General features: G+C 38.9%; 1 long non-coding RNA gene across 1 annotated transcript; it reads right to left on the bottom strand.

Moving 5' to 3' along the window:
* Positions 1-886: 886 nt before the first annotated feature.
* LOC143651669 (uncharacterized) lies at positions 887-8,409 on the bottom strand. The gene is made up of 2 exons (XR_013160121.1): positions 7,932-8,409; positions 887-1,081 (listed from the first exon to the last, which is right to left on the bottom strand). It is a non-coding gene; the product is annotated as an uncharacterized LOC143651669 (long non-coding RNA).
* Positions 8,410-13,879: the final 5,470 nt, after the last annotated feature.

Genomic DNA, 13,879 nt, shown 5'->3' with positions numbered 1-13,879 from the left:
GGAGTAACGGGCTGCCCCATTTTCCCTTTCAAAATTGGAGTCTGAAGCCATCTTCGTGCCAGCCATAATTACAACCGTGACCTGTATGGCAAGACTTCTTGACTGTTTTTGATAAAAAAAAAAAAGAAAAAGCGTTTTGGAGATAAGGAGGAGACTGTTAAACCCAGATTACGGTTTGCCAGTTCTAGGAAGAATCTAACGCTGTTTTAGGCAGTGAAGGAAGTGGCACAGTCCTGGGCTAGTAAAGGAAGGGTACAGAGTATCTCTTTGGAACAGCACCCAGCCTGGCCCACGAATCTTTCTCATCCATCAGTGTCTCGCCCTGGAGGGGTGAATGGAGACTGATTATTCAAAAAGAATGGAAATGAAACTTTGTTTTCTTAGTCATCCTTTTTTTTTTTCTCCTTGTCTTAGTTAGTTTTTTCCTTCTCAGATAAAGGTTGTGTGTAACTGCCTGCCCACCCTCACATGAGATGACAGGCCTTGAATTTGCAGGGGTCACTGAAGGAAGAGACTTTCTTTAAATATATCCCGAAACCAGAACCTCAGTGTTCGACTGGAGAAGGAGCCTGGCTATGCCTGTGCTACACCAGCCAACGCCTCTCCCTACTAGCCTTGGGCTTTATGTGGGATTCAGACTTCAGCCTCCTGCAGTTTCCAATGAATCTTCTTTTTGAAAATTGAACATTCTTGGTTATTTCTTCTTGGATGAACACTTTTAGGGCTATATATATTTTTTTACCTGTCATTTAAAAATCCAGGTTCATCGGAGAGCTCTGTGTGTGTGGTCGCAGTTATGCCGAAATGAATGATGCCCTTCAGAGAAGCTGCCTTGGTGGACATACTGTCACTTAGGTGCAAGTGGCAGAAAGTCACAGTAGGCAAATTAAGCAGAAGGAGAATTTATTTCAAGGACACTGGGTGTCTCATAGAATCCAAGAACAAAAAAGGAGCATTTCTCAGGACATCTGGGATCAGAAACTCAGATGCTCTCACAATCGACTCTTCTTTTATCTCTGAGTTTTTCTCCACACCAGCTTCTCTCTTCCTCCTCTTTTTATTTCCTCCATTCCTTTATTATCTATCACAGAAAACAAGAATAGAGATACTGTCTGAGCTCATCTGTAATAAACCACCCATGGAGCACCTCGCTCTTTTTGCTCTAATTCTGAAATTCCCGTGTGGTGACTGGTTGGCTTACCTTGGGACAGGTACAATTATCACAGGGCTCTTGGGCTACCCATTTGGGTTGGGGTCAGAGAGGGCAGGCCTAAGAAGAAGGGTGGGGCTGTTCTGAAGATGAAAAACAGGATGAAAACCAGCACAACGTCAATGTGCTTATAAATTATGTACTAAGCAAACTACTGCGCAAACAATGAATATATTAGTTCTGCTAAGTTAAATCAATTCATTTTCCTAGGAGTTGCAGATTTTCAAATCTATGAACTATTAGCCTCTATTAATGAAGTTTAATTACTGAGAAAAATCAATGCCTTTATCACCCTACTATTTGTTTAAAAAGCATTCTTTTCATTATTCTTTTTCTTAAGCAACTTGCAATAATAGCAAACACATTTAGGGCTTACTGTGTTGTCATGCAACGCATGCATGCTACAAACATGTCATGTTGTTGTTGCGAAAATCCAGAGATAGATGGAAATTGAAAGCCTATGAAAGCAAGTTCCACAGGACTACAGTTGGAATGCTCAGCGCAGTTGATTTGCCTGCTTAATTGCGGCTTTGGATATGACTAATGTGCAACAACCAGGCCAGGGCGCTACATTTAAAGGTGGAGGATATCGAAGTCTTTAAATCCGTCTCCCTGAATGCTGCTGGACGTGTGTGTGGTGGGGGTGGGGTGAGGGTGGGGCAGGAGCCAGGCCCGAGGTCACTCTGCCTCGATATGCCCTTCCTAGAGCAATGTCTTCACTGGATTTTTGTGAGGTGTGCCAATCCCCACTGGCACTAAGCCAGTCCCTATCATTTCTTCGCACAAGTGTCTGGTTATCACTTACTACAAAACCATGTTTTTCTTAATTTGTTTGCATTCTATTTTGTGGTCAAGATGTTTACAACTTTTGGGGGTTCCTGATCATTTGTATCATTTCAACATACAACACACGTGCAAGCAATTTTATCTATTGTGTGTGTGTGTACGTACTCATTTGGGTCCTCAAATTAGCCATATGCACAAACTAAGAACAGAGTTAAAAAATTTTGCCTGAGGCCAAGAGCTAATTCTTTGTGAAGGGAGGAATCAAATCTATAAAATCAAACTGAGGAGAGGAGATATATTTAAATTAATGTATAACATAAGAATTCAGTGCGAAATACGGTGTAATGACTGTTTTTAGAGAAAATGTCCTTGAATGTGGAGAAACTTGAAGACCTCAAGGATCAGTTTCATTACTTTGCATTTACTTATTTTTTAACAAAATTTCTATTATTCAAACAGTCTAGCCTTCACTGTTCCAGAATGTCAGAGATGCTAGTTTAAATATCATCAGGTAACTTTTTGTGATGACCTGCTTGAGAGGGCTCATGGGGGGTCCAGAAAATTATCTTCCAATGGGGGCAGACGGTTACATCCCCACTGTTGCATGAGACACTTTTATAAATCTCTTATTTACAAATATCTCTTGTTAGTTCAGTTTCTCTAGAGAACCCTGGCTAATATAGGATCCAGCGTCATTCTTTTGTGACCATTGACTTTTACCAATAACATTTGTTGAAGATACTGTTCTTTCAATTAATGCACTTGGCACCCTTGTTGAGAATCAGTTGGCCATAGATGTATGGGTTTATTTCTGAACTCAATTCTATTCCATTAGTCTGTATGTCTATCTTTATACCAGTACCATACTGTTTTGATTACTGTGATTTTGTAATAAGTTTTGAAATTCGGAAATATGAGACTTCCAATTTTGTCTCACTTTTTCAATATTGAGTTGGCAATTTGGGGGCCCTTGTTATTCCAGGTGAATTTGAAGACTGGCTTTTTCATTTCTGCAGAAAGGCTGTTGGGACTATGATAGTTATTGTGTTGAACCAGTAGATTGCTTTGGGTGGCATTGATATCTTAACAATATTAATTCTTCCTATCCAAAAACATGGAATATCTTGCCATTTATTTTGCTCTTTAATTTCTTTCAGTCGTATTTTGTAGCTTCTAATGTGCTAATCCTTCTCCTCTTTAATTTATTCCTAGGTATTTGTTCTTTTAGAAGCTATTATAAATGGATTTTAAAAGGAATTTCCATTAAAATTGTCTTTTGCTTGTGTTTAGAAACACAACTGATATTTATGTGTGAATCTTGTAGCCTGCAACTTTGCTGAATTTGTGTATTAGCTCTAGTAGTTTTCTTCTGAATTATTTGGGATTTTCTATATAAAGGGTCATATCTTTTGCAGATATGAGGTGGTTTTACTTTGTCCTTTCCAACTTGGATGCTTCTTATTTCTTTGCCTTGTCTGATTGTTGTGCTGAGAACTTTGAGTATGATATTGAATAACAGCAGTGGAAGCAGGCACCCTTATCTTGTTTCTGGCTTTAGGGTAAAGGCTTTCTGTCTTTCACCATCGAGTATCATGTGATCTGTGGGGTTTTCATATGTTCCCTTTAATATGTTGAAGAAGATGCTATCTGTCCCTCTTTTTCTGAGTGTTTTTTAAAATAAAAAAATGGTGTTGTATTTTGTTAAATGCCCTTTCTGTATCAATTAAGATGATCATGTGTTCTCCCCCTGTTCATTCTGTTAATATGGTGTATTGCATTGATTTTTCTTATGCTGTACTACCCTTGGATTCTTGGCTATGGTGCATAATCCTTTTAATATGCCTTTGGATTTGATTTGCTAGTATTTTGTTGAGGATTTTTGCATCTATATTCCTAAGCAAGATTGGTCTGTAGTGGCCTTTTCTTGTGATGTCTTTATCTGCCTTTGAATCAGAGCAATGCTAGCTTCATAGAACGAGTTAGAAAAAATTCCCTCCTCTTTAGTTTTTTGGAAGAGTTTGAGAAGGATGGGTGTAAGTTCTACTTGGAATATTTGGTTGAATTCACCAGTGAAGCTATCCAGTCTTGGACTTTTCTTTGTTGGACATATAGTTTATTGAAGCTGTAGTTGAGATCTTTAATTTTATACATTAGGAAGCTGAGGCTCAATTCAATCACAGTTGAGGGTGTGACTTCTGTACACTATGTCAGTTGGTGGTGAGGATGGGGAGTGTCCAAATGAGTGATCTCTGAAGCCATTTGTACCTGCTTCAAAGATTCCTGAGTTATATGAGGTGACCATTTAATTGGCAAATGATGTTTTCATAGTCAGGAGAACTTGCTTTTGGCCCAAGATCATTCAGTAACCAACATGTGAATTTTTTGCAATCATAAAATTAGAGAATCAAAGTGATCAGTTAGTCAAGTTCAACCTACTCATTTTGACAGATGAAAAAAATCTGAAGACCAGCATGTTCAAGAACCCTGGCTACAGAAGGTCAGGCTCTATATTTTCAGATTACCCTCCTGGAGCACTTTCTATTTCAAGTTGTCAATATCCACGTTGTCTTAGAGTCTCATTTCCAAGAGAGGAACAATGATATTTCCATTCCCATTTAAAATAGAAGTTTTTTAGGACAAAAAGAAAATAAATGGAAAATGCTTTTGTAGATTAAAATTTTATGGTTTTATGGTATTTTCGATTTCATTATTTTTGCCATTAATTTTACCGTAAGATTTAACTTCCTGTATGTTGGAATAGGCTTGAGTGAAAGGCTTTTAATAGTAGCAGCATCCTCAGTGATAATTTCTTCCCAGCTCCTCATTTTACAGATGAAAAGGCTGATACCAGGGAGGCTTGGATGGCTTATAGAAGGTCACACATAATAAAAAAAGTTTTCCAGCACTGGGCTTCTCTAAGTATAAAAATTTCATGGCTCCCTTGAAATGTCTGTGCTCAAAATCAGGCTGAGGCTGTTGTCTATTTCACATATAATTTCCCTACTGTTAATTGACATCATAAATGAAAGCACAGGCCAGATGCTTAATTGCTTCTAAATGGAGGCTGTAAATGATAAGCAACTTTTTGCCGTCTTCTCTGCGGGTCATTGTGTTTCCTCCAAAGTCATTGTAACTTTGTTGTTTGTGAGCTTGTTTCCAAATGGGAGCTATGAGAAGATTTTTTTGAGCATTAGAATGACTTATGGAAACCTATAATATCGGGTTTCCAGATATTCCCTACTTTATACTATACTTTCCCTTTTCTTTTTGTATGCAGTTAAATGACCATAATTGATATATTTCCAGCCACTTTTAGCTCAACATAATGCTGAAAATTGAAAGAAAATAGTATCCCTGTGCAGATACATTTTTGAAAGTCTGTTTTTTTTCCTATCTTTAATAAGCTGAGGTTATTGTCAGCTTATAAACATCATCCATGTCATTGCAGAAAAATCAGAAATTAGCCTTAAAAACACGTAAATGAAAAGAAATTATCCATAATCCCACCACCAAGAGAAACTCTCCTTTATTATTTCAGTATATTTCATTCCAATCTCTTTCAAAAAATAATTTTAGGTTGATACAAGTATGTAAAACCGATGTAATAACAAAGCTTAATGATTAGTACTAAACCAAACATCTGTTTTTAATACGTATTTATCCATTGCTCAGGTTAGGAAATAAAACCTTGTTGGTGCCCCAGAAAATGTCTGTGTGCTCCTTGTGTCTACCTTCCCCCATCCTCTTAGGTAGATTGGATTTACATAGCGTATGTGTGCTATGTTTACACACACACACACACACACACACACACACACACACACACTCATGTTCTAGTTTGCACTGCCAGAATGCACTGTACCAGAAATGGAATGGCTTTTAAAAAGGGAAATTTATTAAGTTGCTAGTTTACAGTTCTAAGACTATGAAATACTCCAAATTAAAGCAAGTCTATAGAAATGTCCAATCTAAGGCATCCAGGGAAAGATACCTTGATTCAAGAAGGCCGATGAGGTTTGGGGTTTCTCTCTACACTGGAAAGGCATATGGCAAACACTGTGAGGTCTGCTAGTTTTCTCTCCAGGCTTCCTGTTTCATGAAGGTCCTCTGGGGACGTTTCCCTTCTTCATCTCCGAAGGTTGCTGGCTGGTGGGCTCTGTCCTCCTTGTGGTTATGACGCTTTCTCCAAAATGTTTCCTCTTTTAAAGGATTCCAGTAAACTAATCAACAACCACCTGGAATGCGTGGAGTCACATCTCCCTGTAATCAAAGGTTAATACCCACAATCGGGCATGTCACATCTCTGCAGAGATAATCAAATCAAGTTACTAATAAACAGTACCCAATAGGGATTAAAAGAAACAGCTGCTTCCACAAGATGGATCAGGATTAAAACATGGCTTTTCTAGGGTACAAAATCCTTGCAAACCAGCACAGCATATATAAATTTTAATAGCATGGAGAGCTCCCATATAACCTATGTACAGTTTCTCCTTTTAACAGGAGACTACACTATATTCAGATTCCTTTAGCTTTTAACTCATGTCCTTCCTTTCTCTGTTCCAGGGTTACTGTACTACCTTTAGTTGTTTGTCTCCTTAGACTCTTCTTGGCTGTGACAGGTTCTTATACTTTCCATGTTTTTTATGTCCTTGACAGTTTTGAGGAATGACGGTTAGGTATTTTGTAGGATGCCCTATGACTGGAATTTATCTGATGCTTTTCTCACACCTATACTGGGGCTATGGGTTTGGGAAGGAAGATCACGGAGGAAAAGGTGCTTTTCATCCCAACATAGCAGGAGCCCTTGTAATCAGTATGATGCATTACTGTTGGTGCTGACCTTGGGCACCTGGCTGTGCTCGTGTTTGTCAGGTTTCTCCACTGCAAAATTACTTTCTCCTTTTCATACAGCGCTTTTTGGAAAGAGGTCACTATGTACAGTCCACGTTTAAGGAATGGGGAGGTATGACCTGCTCTTTCAGAGTAAAGTAGCTAAATAAATTATTTGGAATTCTTCTGCATAGGAGGTTTGTCTCTTCCCTCCCCCTTATTTATATCAGTATGGACTCATGCATATTTGTGCAATATTTTGGGTTAAAATCCAATACTACTTTATTTTATTGCTCAAGTTCTTCCAGCCTGGAGCATTGGGAGCTCTTTCAGTCATTCCTGTTCCCCTTGACATATGCCCATTAATATTATTATCAACTGCTAATAATTATTATTATGGCAGTTTCTTATTTTTGGCACTGCAAGATGATCAAGGCTCATTTTGTAGATTTCCTGCTTCTGTCCTAGGATCAGCCCTTTCTCCAAGGACCTCTGGTTCCTTTTACTGGAGAATAGTATCAGGGGCCAAAATCTGGGCCCTAGGTGTACTTATTGCTACCAGGTACTATTTCTTTAAGGTCTTTTAGCTGACAGAGTAAAGAAATATATGTGCGTACTAACCTGTGTATGTACACCTGTCTATAAATAGTATGTTTGTGCCCACCTGTGTCTATATTAAACTAAAAATGAGCTCTTAATGATCTCTACGACTCTAATCCATTTCCATGTGAATCATTCTAGCCTCCTTCCAACGGTGAAACCTGGTCCCACAACTATGCATTTATTTAATTGTTCCGTTTCTGTGTACATGCATGGCAGGATCAAAATTGCTAATTGAAACAATATATTTTCACCATCTATTTTTCTCCTTGTTGGTGTTAGTAGTCATCATAGAAATGAAAACGTGCATATCTAACTTTCAAATATTAAAATTCATTAAAACTCCTTCTTCCTGGTAGACTTTTGTAATACTTTAACTCCTGTTACCCCTTCCCCAACCTTATATTTGACTGTTACATGGTATTTTAACTCTATGCATTTATGTGTGTACATATGTGTGTGTGCACATATGTTACTAGACATTATTTTACTTTACACTCACCTACATATTTATCACTTTTTTGCTCTTCATCTCCTATTACATCTCGGTTTTCCATCCAGGATCATTTTACTTTTGCTTGAAATACATCTTTTAGAATTTCCTTCTGTGAGAGTCATGAATTCAGTTTTGGTTTGTTTCAAGAGTCTTTATTTCACTTTCCTTTTTCAAACATATTTTGGCAGGGTACAGAATTTTAGGTCGGAGCTTCTTTCCTTCAGCACATTGAAAATAGCTTTCTACTGTCTTCTGGTTTTCATTGTGGCGGTTGAAATCAGTTGTCCTTTGCTGCACTATGAAGTTAGTCTATCTTTATTCACTTTCATAAATTTATTCTCCTTCCTCCCTTCCTTCCATTTCTTTCTTTTTACTTCAGTCATTTTGCCTTTTGTTACAGTTTGGTTATGATGCATGTAGATGTGGATTTCTTTTTATTTATCCTACTTGGATTTTCTGAACCTGAATTTGTGGACTGATATTTCTAAACTTATCTTTTAACCTCTGTTGATGTAATAGTCATGATTGTTTTGTCATCAGTGTGTAATTAGTTAATTATTTGAATCAGTGAGTATCTGTTTCTGCTATCCGTTACTTTTCCTTTTCCTTCATGTTAAGTTGTGTTCTTATGGGCCTGGCTATCTTGGACAACTTGTTTGTCATTGCCCTTGAAAATTATTTGTTGAGATTCCCTGAATTCAAAGATGGATGTGCCTTCCCCTTGAATGCCTTAGAAACGTGAAGCTTCCCGGCTTATCCCAGGCTATGTATTCCCAGGAGTAGGAGCATAGTAGATGAGTTTTGGTCTAGTTTGCTCCTGTCCTTACAGGTCATGCCTAGTGTGGAAAATTTCTCCTATAATGATCCCATCCTTGGGCAGGCTTTGGGCCTGAATTCCTGCTCTCTTGCTCTGCAAAGCCTTAGAATCTGAGTCCAAGGAGTCAAGGATTTGGTATTGGCTAATAGCTTCAGAGAATGTTCTGATCATGCATTGCATGATATTCTATATCCTGATTTTTTAATTAACATTATAACATGATTATTTTTAAATGTTATTGAAGACTAGTTTTTATCTTCACATGATTTCATCCACAGTAGTATCTTGAGCAAATTGTTTTCAACAAAATTGTCTATGACTAGTAAATCTTGATTGTCTTGTTAGATCTTTTTTGGTGAAGAAATGAAAATATTAAAAATAAAAAAAGTTCAAGTTAGGATTGGGGAACGGAAAGCTGAATTCAATAAATTTAATTCCAGGTAAGGACAATGAAGAAGAGAAGCAGAAGGAAATTATATTAGGATCTGACAATGACGGTATCTGAACTTTTATTTCTGAAACATGCTGTTTTGCCCTGGCCAGTGACTTCTACCTATGTTATCTTGCTGGTCTAAAGCTAACCATCCTCAGCGAATGAGTCATTCTCTAATAAGAAGCGTAAAAGTTCCCTGGCTGACCCTTCTTTACTGCTGGCAGGAGTGTGAATTGCTACAGCTACTCTGAAGACCAATCCTACAGTATTTAGTGCAATTAAGTATGCACTTTCCCTGCAACCCAGAAATTCTACTTCTGAGTAGAGTTTTCAGAGAAATGCTAACACATGCAGATAAGGACATATATATGAAAATGCATGTGGAACAACAACAACAACAAAAAAAACCCACAAAAAACTGGAGGCAGCCCAAGTGTTCTAGAAAAATGGATTTGTAAATGACGACATGTGCATATGACAGAATGCTATATAGCAGCCAGAAGGAGTGAAAGAGATCTACAAATAGCAGCACCTCACATACATACTGTTAAGTGAAAAAAGTAAGAGAGAGAATGATATGCAAAGCTTTATCGTTATCTGCTGCTGCTAAGAAACCATCCCCAATTTACTGGCTTGTAATAACAACTGTTTATTTATTAGCTCCTGATACTGTGAGTCAACATTTCGGGCTGGACTCGGCGGGGTTGTTCTGCTGGCCTCTCCTGGGCTCACTCGTGCTCCTGCAGGAACTTGGCAACTGGGACAACTGTTGCTGGGTGGTGCACGATGGCCTCACCACCCATCCACTGTTGGTGTTGAATGTCAGCTGGGCCACATGTCTCCAGCAGTTAGCAGCCTCGTTTGGGCTTTTAAACACAGTGAAAGAAGAATGGCCAGCAGTAAGAGAGGGCATATTTCAGTGCACAAGCCTTTTCTTGCATCATCTTTGCTATGGTCACACTGGGCAGAGCAAGTTATGTGGCCAAACCCAGTATTGGTGATGGGTAGGGCTGTAAGAGGGCATGGATTGGGCAGGGGCAATTCATTGGGTACCCTGGCTGCAAAAATCTGTATCGTTTGTGTAAATTTTAAAAGTTCACTCACAAGCCATACTTTATATTTTCCTTAGATTTAAAGACAACTAAATAAACATCAAGATATAGATTAGAAGTGCTTATACTGAATTCTGGAGTGAGGGTCCTTATGATGGTAAGAGAATGGTACTGCAAAGAGAAATAAAGTGGAAACAGTTTTAAAAAGAGTGTCATTGGGTGAACTGATGCTGATAATAGCATGCCATATACTAAAGAACACAACCTATTCATGTTTGTGTATAGGAACTCTTAAAAATAAGAACAAGTAAAATAAAAATAATCCATTGAGGCTGAGTTAGCATCCTTAAAACCTAATATTATTGACTACTCTTATGTCAGGTATCCTTCTATTCTTTTATGTCATAGATCCCATTTAGGGGAGCCTGAGGCAAAGAGAATTTAAATAAGCAGGTCTGTGGTCAGTAAGCAGCAGGGCAGGGGGTTGAACTTCCATTCCTTTGATTCCATTCATGTGCCTTGGCAAGTCCCAAGCAGTCATCTTTCCCTTGAACATTTGTCTCTGGTTCCTCTGGTCCTGTCTTGGTGTCTGCAATTGGACTCTCCCTTCTCAGTGCCTGGCGCCATGGTTTCCCTCGTGCTGGGCTCCTGTACTCTCACTCAATCTCTGCTCCTGTCTCCCTGTCTTGCCTCTGCTGTTTCCCTCGTTCTGAGTCACAGCCTGGCTGGGCTGCCTGCTGGCCCAGCCCCTCCAGCTTGCTTCAGCCTCCCCAGGTTCGGCCCCATGCTGCATCCACAGGGCCTGGGAAGTCAGGGAGCCCTAGGGAAATCACGTTACCAGTGATGGGCAGAAAGGTCACAGGATCGAGCTTTAAATTCCTCCTTTGTGGCCACCCTGAAATGCAAATGCCTGTGCCCCATGCCCAGAAATTATAATGTAACTAGTCTGGGATATAGCCTAGGCAGCAAAGATTTTTCCCAAAGCCCTCCAGGGGATAAGAATGAGCAGTCCCGGTTGAGAACCACTGGTCAGCAGGTTGAATTTTAGTGCTAACTGGATGTAGGCTGTGAATGTCCTTGTATGTGAAGGAATAGGGTAGTAGTGGGCCAGATTGGGCTTATTATGATGGCTAGTGAGAGCCACTTATTATGTGTTCAAACCTTTTGCAAGTCTGTTAAACTCTTGGTGGCTTGAAATCAGCTGTGGCGGGAGAGTTTACACCACAGAAATTGGCAAACACTATAAATTAGGGCTTGCTATTTGGAGAGCTGGATTACTAGGACATCAATGGATGAAATTTCCATGGAGTATAACATTTCATTCATCTAAAAGGATATAACACTGTCTGGTGTAGGGCAGAGGTTCATATTGTGGAGGCAGAGCTCCCCCCAAAACATAACATTTTAGCCAAGTAAGGGCAAATTATTTTATCATATATGAGCCTAGATTTTCTTAGTTTAAAATGGAAATAATAATGCCTACATCACTGAAGTGCTGAGAGGAATAAAAGACATATGCGAAAGAATTTAGCTTTGTGCATGAAATAGGTGCATGGAAAATATCAGTTGAATTTGTCCGAGGAGCAAAGTCTAGCGAACGATTCTATCCATAATGCTTTCAGCCAGATACTGTATCACCCATGCATCAATCTCCTCAGTCTACAACAATCTGGTGAGGTGAGTATTGTCTTTTGTCACCATTTTAAAAATGGTGAAATTCACAGAGCTGTTTTTTAATAGGGCTTAGGTCTGTTGATTTCAAAACCAGCCCTCTTAAGCGTCACATGCTATTGGAAAAGGGTAATAAATGCTTAATGACTATAATGCTTGTGATAAACATGATTACATGGGTACGTGTATCTGCCTTATTCAATTAGGTGTGAGGTCATCTGGAAAACAGCACCCTTTGTTTCAATTACTGTGGGAACACAGCTTTGTCGATCCCTCAGGGGCTGCCTGAGATCTTTGCCAGAGAGTGAAATATAAATTACGGGTCATGTTTTCTGCAGTTGCCGTCAATTTCTTCAATGCTGTGGGGACTAGGATCTTATAGGAAGAGATTCTTATGGTCTTCAGCCAAGCCAATGCAAAGCCCAATTCTCACTCCAGGATCCTATTAACAAGCCCTCTGATAAGGCGCTGATGAGTGCCTGTCATTCTGAGATTAGTCTCTCTGCCTTTTTCTGAGCCTGGGCTAGTTACTTTAAAGAATATAAAGTGAAGTTACTCATTTCATCCCAGACTCTTTGCTTAATCAATTATGCTGTTTCTGGGCCATTGGAAGATCTCAATGTCTTCATCTATCAATGCTGCATTTCAAGTAAGGACAAGAATATTTTTTCCCCTCTGGAATTTTTCTTTGCGATGTCTTGCAGAGCAGAGGCAATGCAAAGCACTTCTTCTTTTTCTTTTCATGGAAAAGAAACCTAAAAAAATGGGTTTTATATCCCTGTCACTTATTTTTTTTAATCCAGCATCTATGTTTATGCTCATTAGAAGAGACACAGCTTTCTTTTCCTCTACTTCTTACCTTTCCCCTTTCTTTTCTCTCTTTGCCTTCCTCTCTCTTATTTTCTGAAGTTACTTAAATAATAGACCATGTTAAGGTAGTGTCTGACAAATGACTCTCACTAATTTTACCCATGGGAAGTTGCTGAAGCAACAATCTAACTCTAATGAGAATGAAATAATTGAAAGAATCTGTTCCTTCACCAGTCTATTGGATTTTGAGAGGAAATTTGAAGATTTGACTTGAGAGTTTAACCTTAAAATACTTTGCATTATCCTCTAATTACTGAACAGCTTGTTAAATTCCCCCTTATACATTTAACACAGGTGGTCATTGGAGACCTTCTTCAGTACATCTGTGTGAGTGTGTGTGCATGTGCATGTCTGCGTGTGAGGTGCACGTACACACCTCTTGGAAGGTTCTGAGGATGAATTTAACATGATTGAGAAGTACTTTAAGAACTGAAAGGTGATTCTATGTAGAATTATGCTTTCTTCTTTTTTTTTTTTCAAGAAAGGTTGAAAGGGTTGGGGAGTAGAGAGGAAAAGGGGCCATTTTATACCATTCGAACCAGAGAGCAGAGCAGAGCCTGATACTTCCCAACTTGGAATGATAAATATGAGCATCAGCATGCGGTGAGCATGGGGCCAGAGGGGGCTAATCAGTAGCGTTTGCCGTGCTTCATATCTTAGTTGCATGAGACTTTCTTTGTCCTTGTTGTGAGAGGTTCCACAAGAGAATCCATGGCCCACAGGGAATAATCCATTATTTGACATCATTTTTTCTGTTAGAGTGGAAAGTTTTTTTTTTAATAAATGTCCAGTTAGGAGTCTGGGCATTAGACTAGAGTCTTGGCATTACCTCTTTTTAGCTGTATGAATTCAGGCAAGTTCTTAATCTCTCAAGTCTCAGTTTCTTCATCTGGGAAATAGGATTGTTCAATACCTCCCTATGGAGGTTAAATGAGATGATCTAGTGGCAGGCACCAAATAAGGACACAATAAATGTCAGCTGCTTATTTTATGCGTTCATATATATTATGTGTGTCTTAATTTGCCATGGATACTCTAATAAAAACATAGACCATTTGATTTTAAACAAAAGGGATTTATTGTCTCCCAGTCTTGAAGGTGGCCCAAAATC

Source organism: Tamandua tetradactyla, chromosome 12, assembly GCF_023851605.1.
Source record: "Tamandua tetradactyla isolate mTamTet1 chromosome 12, mTamTet1.pri, whole genome shotgun sequence".
Classification (NCBI taxonomy): Eukaryota; Metazoa; Chordata; class Mammalia; order Pilosa; family Myrmecophagidae; genus Tamandua; species Tamandua tetradactyla.
Note: the sequence above shows the minus strand (reverse complement) of the source record. Positions and strands in the feature narration are given on the sequence as shown.